Below are 7,274 nucleotides of genomic sequence, written 5' to 3' on the forward strand. Positions count from 1 at the left end.
TTGTTTGGCCAGTTGGTATTGACATCTTAGAATCTGGGGGCTGCGTGTGCTGTAAGAAGCTACCTTCAGGAGGAGGCTGTGCTGGAGAAGCTGCAGAACAGGCTGCACTGACCAGGGCAGGCTCTTCTAGAGAAGCCTCCGCTCTCATTCACAGTTTCCATTTCCAAGGGACAGGGCCTGTTCGGGATGCAGAGAGACTAACAAGGAAGCAGGTGAAGGGCAGGGAAAGAGCCTTCAGGATTCATGCCACCACCAGAGGAACATCATTTTACCCCAGGACAGCTCTTAGAATATGAAGGGGACCCGGGCATGTAGGCCCAGGGCGGTTTGCGCATGTCCGAGGCTCAAGATGGGTGTAGGAGGATACACGTTGGCTGGGCACGTTGGCTGCAGGGAAGACAGCTCCTGGGTCCTTATACCATTTCAGATTCTACACACCAGAGGTAGAGCGACCTTGGGTTGCTGCAGATACGTGACACGGCCACCTCCACCCCCATCTTCTCCATTTGCCATCTGCACTTCAATCGAGCCTGACTGAACACACACATAACTAAAGTGGAGGGCAAAACTGGAGTTCAACGGTCTCATCTTGGACTGCACCCACCTTTCTAGGTTCAGCTGCCGGGGAACTTTTCTTTTTACCTATCGTGGCTCTTAACAAGCTCAGCTTACAGGGGCGACAGAGGTATCCAGAAAGCGCTGCTGTGGGAGCAGTCCCAGGTCGCCTAAAGCCAGTTTTGAGCAGGGGAAGTCCACACAGTACGGTTACCACTCTTAGGGCAGGTCTAGCAGGAGATGCTCAGCATAGAACTGGGAGATGTCAAACATTTGCTCCAGGAAAGGCAGGGCCTCTCCCAGCATCTCCACTGCTTGCTCAGAGGACCCCCACAATCATGGCATCAAGGAAGACCTTGCCTAAGGGCAAGGCACAGAAGGTCACAGTGACAGCCTGACGTATCCAGGAGTGATAGGCAGCCAGCATGGCACTGTAGGCCTCAGTGCAGAGTGTGGAGGTGCGAGCATCCTCAGAGCTGGTGCGCAGGCATTCCAGGAACAGCTGTAGCCAATGAAGAGCGCGATGTAGGCGCAGCACAGTCCGGCAGCCCGAGTTAGAGTGTAGCGGACCGGAGCGGCGAGCTAAGTCCACCAGTTTGTTGCTCACCTCGTAGGCTGCCATGGACTGCAAGCTACTGTAATGTTCAGACTGTAGGCTGTTTCTTGGATGCTCCATTATCTGCAGCTTTGAGACCACATCTTTGGAAATGAATGAGAAGGCAGCCCCCAGGCTGTTCAGAAATCTGAGATGGGTTCCGGTGGTGGGGGAGTGAGTGGTGGTCTCTACTCACATGGAGGGCAAAGGGTGCAGTAGAGGCCAGCGATGGCCAGGGTTGACCAAAGCTACAATTAGGCTGCTATGGAAGACGAGTCTTTGCTGGTCTGTTCAGGCGGTCTACAGAGGTATGGCTCTGCTACTTAGTTCACATCAGGCAAGGGTCCCTATAGCCATGCTTTCCCCCAAGCTCAAAGCCTGCGGTTGGGCAGAAATCTTGAGCTGCAACCCGAAGCCCAGCCTCTCGTTGGAGGACTTAAAAAAATTAGCGTTATTTTTTCTTTTTTTTCTCCCCCCCCCGCCCGGAGCTGGGGACCGAACCCGGGGCCTTGCGCTTGCTAGGCAAGCGCTCTACCACTGAGCTAAATCCCCAACCCCAGCGTTATTTTTAAATTGTTTAAATATTCCAGAAAAAAATGAAAATATGAAAGCAGGAATTATGCTTATGTATTTTAGAAACATATTCATGTATATTTGCGATTGAATGCAAAATCATTTAAACATCTAAAAGTAAAAAAGGAAACAAAGAGTTCATGAGAAGGTAAACTTCTGTAAGGTACAGAGTGCCTTCTCATACTTGTGTTCACGCCCAACGGGGACATGTAAGTGGAATTTCACGGAGTCATTGTCCTCCTGATGACCCGTCTACATTCCTTCTTTGACTGTAGGCACTCCTTCTTGTTTATCGCCACACCAAGTTTACTTTCCTTCCTGGACAAATACTAGGGGAATAGATGCAGCCATTCCAATGCGGTCACACATGTGTACCAGAGGACGTAGATCAACATCACCTGCCCCTAAACCTCAAGGAACACAATAAGAACATACTCTGTTATCCTGAGATACCGGAAACACTGTCGACAGATAATACTCGTATTTTAAGGTTTGGAAAGTATCCAGAGTAATCAACAGTAGTAGTTTCTCCTAAACACAGAGTTCAACTTCTACGGAGTGCGTTTCTGACACTTGGTGTCCATGTTCAGGATCATATCAAAGTCTCGTCTACTCAATGAGTCTTTCTCTGGCCTCTCTGATCTGACCTTTGACTCTTCAGAACTTGGTTACCATGTTTTTTTTTCCTATGCATGCATTTGGTATTAACCATCTTGTCTTTGGTAATTTTTTACGATTTCCAGAGTGCTGTAAGTTTTATGTGCTCCCCAAGAATATGGTGACCTCTTTGATCAAGGCAAAAATCTTCTATGGTACACACCTTCCCCTAAGCAATGCCGACTCTTGTCCTCTGTAGCAAAATCCTAACTACATGTTGATTGGCAGTAACCCCATGGCCACATGTGTATGGTTCAAGTTCCAAGCATATGTAATAATAATTGGAGATCAGTTTCTGGCAACTCCAGGGAAATCTGGCTGCTCGAAGAAATTGATGCCAATCCCAAACCTGTTCTACCGATGACGTGCCAATTGTGTCAGAATTGATGCTAGATTTAATTTATTCTCTGTCACCCAAAATTACTTCTGACGTGTGGGTTAGGTTTATTTCACTAAATCCACCTTGCTTAGCCTGGCTCTAGGATTCACCCCCAGTGGACCTAGATACTGGTATAGATTTCTCCAAGAAAGCCTTCCAAGGTGACACTGTGAATGTGTCCTACTGACACTATGCTGGGAATATAGACCTATATAGCTATGACATAGACCTATTTCTTCAAAAGACGCAGCTAATGAACCTGTTAGGGACTGGAATAAGTTTCTGACTCAGCAATGCTGTGGACTGGTGATTGGCTTAAAGGAATGGACATCAGGAAAGCTACATTCACAAGATCCCCTGTTGACATATTAACTATACTCGTTACTTTGAAGAAACATAGTCCAAGGATGCCCACCTGAATCAAGAAATAAGAAACGGGGTTTATAGCCAAGTAGATTTTAGTCCGATGTCATTACAACAATGTTCAGCAAGCGACATCTCCATACATATGTATCAGTGAGGTTTCCTCTCCTTCATTCTCCTTCCTTCTCACCTCCCACAGGTCCTCTCCCACTTTAACATGAGTTGGTTTTCCTTCCTGCTTTCATGTTACATGTAGTCCATCCCCATTACCCTCTTTGCTTTCTCTCTCTCTTGACATCTCTGACTTCTCTCATGGTCATCTACACCAACGCACACATAGACACATGGACATACTTATAACTTTAAGCGTCCTTCTGATATGTAAGGGGAAATGCAGTATTGTCTTGACAATTTTTGACTTACACACTATTTTGGCTTCATTTCACATATTTTTACAGAAATTTGCTTGCCATTTCAATACCTATTCATATCTTGGAGGCACAAATCTAAAAGGAAAAGCCCCAAGGAAGCGTGTTCCAATTGATCAATACCAACCTGCCATTCCTGGAATCACATACACGTAAGTAACATTATAGGACTGAGCACACTAAGTACACTTATATACTTAGGAGAGAGAGAGAGAGAGAGAGAGAGAGAGAGAGAGAGAGAGACAGAGACAGAGAGACAGAGAGAGAGAGAGAGAGAGTGTTTAGAATTAAAGATGGAAATATTTTTAAAGAGAGCAAGATGGAAAATTTTGAAGGAGGAAAGAGAAAGGGAAAATGTTGTAACTGTAATCTCCAAAATGTCACGACTTCGGACTCTATGTATGTCAGAAATACAAGTCTGAAACACATGTGAGTGAAAATTCCATTATCTCTAAATCTGCTTTCTTATATTTTTTTATTTGAACAGGCTCTTCATTTTAAACTGAGTTCTAAATTCACACAAATGGCTATTGTAATCATTAAATAATATATCATTAAGATATAATTTGGTCGGGCATATTTAATCAAATAGAATTGTGCCTTCCTCCACACAGATTTGAACTTTAAATATTTCCAGCAATGCATTTTTCACTATCGAAGCTGATTTTCATAAAAGCTGTCTTTTGCTTTCAAGTATACTTCTTGACCTGCAGCTAGAAACGATATTTAACATAGTCGTCTGTTCTTGATGATCGGCCTTCCGCACACTGTTTAAAATAGGAGACGCCCGTGCCGTTATCGCCCTTGGAGGAGTCGTTCATCTTGAATGGGATCCTATGGAAGCTTGTTATCAGTTCAGATGGTGAACACTGCTCATATGTCACTTGTCAGATGTTGGGTTAAAGACTTCCTCACTCTCATCCTTATCAGTGACTCTCAACATCCCTAACGGTCTGACCTTTTAATACAGTTCCTCACGTTGTGGCGACCCCCTCAGCCATAAAACTATCTTTGTTGCTGCTTCCTAACTGTAACCTTGCTATTGTTATAAATATCAGTGTGAATAGCTGAGATGCGGGATAACTGAGACGCAACGCCTGCGAAAGGGTTGTTCTAACCCCCCCCAAAGTCGTCATCGACCAACAGGCTGAGACCCGCTGATCTATATACAGACAAGCCCTTGCCTTGAAATGAGTCGTGGCTATAGCTCCTGGTGTTTTCAATTCGTTTGTGTTCTGAGGGGGATTCTAACCACACCGTGTGACTTTGAACCCTATGGTCCTATTCCAGAGTGCTCTACCTCTGTGTACACCATTCTGAAATGTCAGTAAGTATTGGCGTGGGCTGTCAGAACTGATCTATTCGCCGCATAAAAACCCCTCCATCTTGGTGATAGCTGCTGATCTTGGGGAGCTGCTGGAATCAGGAAAGAGGGGCCGGAGTCCCCATGGCCCTAACCTCTCTCTCCCACTGCATGTAGGGTTTCCGTGTAACTGCGACCTGCTGTCCAACACAGTGGGCGAGGGAACCACAAACTTGGTAGGGAGGAAATTCGTCAAGACTCCTTGGTGCCTGTTCCCCCAAGGACGTTTTCTGTCATCTTTAACAAGCTTTCTTTGCTCTGTCGCCCCCCCCCCATGTTCAATGGGCTTGCTTTGCTCTACCTTTCAGAGCATTTCCTTCTAACATAATGTTTATCTCTCTAGTGTCGATAAACTTGAATAACGATGACCCAGAAATTTAAAACAAGACAAAAACTTTCTGCACCCTCGGCTTGCTTTGTCTTTTCTTTAATGGGTCTGGAAAACGAAAGGTAAGCCAAAGATCAAATGTCTGAAACAGCTTATGTCTGTCCTCTCTCATTTTTCTCTCAAACATGCAGCATTGACACTGCATGATTCGTGAGTAGCAGCTGATCCCCATAAACCGTGATTTAGAAGGTTTACAGAGAAGGAAATCCATGTGCTTTCACTTGAATTGTGTGGAGTGGTCTTTTCATCCTAAAGATGGCAATGCCTTCTGTGGAACCAGATCCTAAAACACATTTTGACGTTCTGTCAATGTCTACGTCTGGATAGAAGCATATGAAGTCATTGAAATTTTCTCGAAGCCCAGGAAAACCCTCATCTGTAATCACATCTGATGACCACAGCTTCCCAAAGACGAGGGGATTTTTTTGCCTCTTTCATTGTTGGCCATAGTGGGTTTGTCTGTAATATGTAGACTGATTGTTCGCACCCTGGCAACAGCTCAGAGAGTGAGGGGGCCTAGAAAACTATAGCCCCTTGTTCGTTGCAGTCCAAACTTCAAAGGCTTTGGGAACATTAACCAGACAGGTTTCAGCCGCCCATAAAGCAGCCAGGCAAACAAAAGGCAGACCCTCTCACCGAGGTGTCTCCCGATCCAGGGAGATTTTTTAGCCCACTCTTTTTTTTTTTTATTTTGATGAAACTCCTGGCAAAGAGAGGGACTCACTCTGCCCACGGTTGTGTGCCCCCTTGATTCGACATCAGAGGGATAGATAGGCGTTTATGGGCCATCAATCAAGGGATAAACCATACATGAGCAGCTGGCACATGTGCTGATAACTATAATTATTAATCATTGCAATTTCACACCCTTCAAAGTTATGCTGTGCGCTTTCTGTAGGAAAGCCATCCCTGGCGCCTTGAGCTGCTTATGGTATGAAGATATGATGTGGTGATGGTCTTTGATAATTGTCTTATGACAGTATTGATCTGCCCACAATTGGGTTTGTGGGGGCATCGAAGCCCTGCAAAGTGGTTGTCCTTGTCTCCTGGTATATATCATTGTCACACGTCCCCCATTGTTAGTGAGCGGCGTGAATTACTTTCAGCATTTGGCCAAGACTCTAGCTGCTAGGTCACCCCATTATTCCGCCCTTATGTCACTACCAGGACACTTTCTTTGATGTTCCCTTTGTACCTCTCCGAAAGCAAAACTCCTTTAACTTAAGAATGGTAGCCTGCAGCAGGGTTTCAAAGACACTACAGGTTTAGGGAGGGTGGAGACAAAAAAATCATGGGGAAAAAGTTCTCCTCAAAGTGATTTTTCATTTCCCTTCCTTGCCCTTGTCAGGGTTGGTCTGTATGGGGGGCAGGGTGGCAAGTGTGATCCAGACATTTTAATCAATTGCCAAATCTTGTATTCATTAAGTAGCTCCTCTCAAGACTCCCTAAAGTTATTGCCACATATCAAATCACCAAGCTCTGCTCATGGCACAATCGGGTAAGCTAAGAGGCTGTCCCTGAACAAGCCGTTTACCCAGGACCAAGGTGACCAGTGTGCTCCCAGTGACTTCATCCACTTTGCAACCCTCATACATCTTTAAAACAACCCCTTTCAAGGGCAAGGCAGCACCTTGCCGGGCAATCTGCATATTCATTTGACCTTGCAGCCAGCCTCTCCCAGAGGCCAGCAGAGCTGGAGTGCACGGGCCTCTGCCCACTTGTCTGGAACTCCATGAGTCCTCATTGGGCAGTGTCTAACCCGCTCCTGCTGTCTCTACAGCTGCTCGGTTCCAATGACCCCTGGAAGGTTCTGGTGATTGTTAGAAGAGATTTCTATTAATCAACTACAAACCGACTGTTACAATTTCACACTTTTTTTCCCATCATTTCACACATTTAATGAATTTGGGTGTCTTTTTAAATTCAAAACATTTACAATTGGGCCAGAAACACACACACACACACACACACAC

The 7,274-nt window shown here is 45.4% G+C and overlaps 1 pseudogene; it reads right to left on the bottom strand.

The window, feature by feature from the left end:
• Positions 1-774: 774 nt before the first annotated feature.
• Positions 775-4,371, bottom strand: LOC116893563 (annotated as a pseudogene).
• Between the last annotated feature and the right edge of the window lie 2,903 nt (positions 4,372-7,274).

This window comes from Rattus rattus, chromosome 2 (genome assembly GCF_011064425.1).
Source record: "Rattus rattus isolate New Zealand chromosome 2, Rrattus_CSIRO_v1, whole genome shotgun sequence".
Taxonomy (NCBI): domain Eukaryota; kingdom Metazoa; phylum Chordata; class Mammalia; order Rodentia; family Muridae; genus Rattus; species Rattus rattus.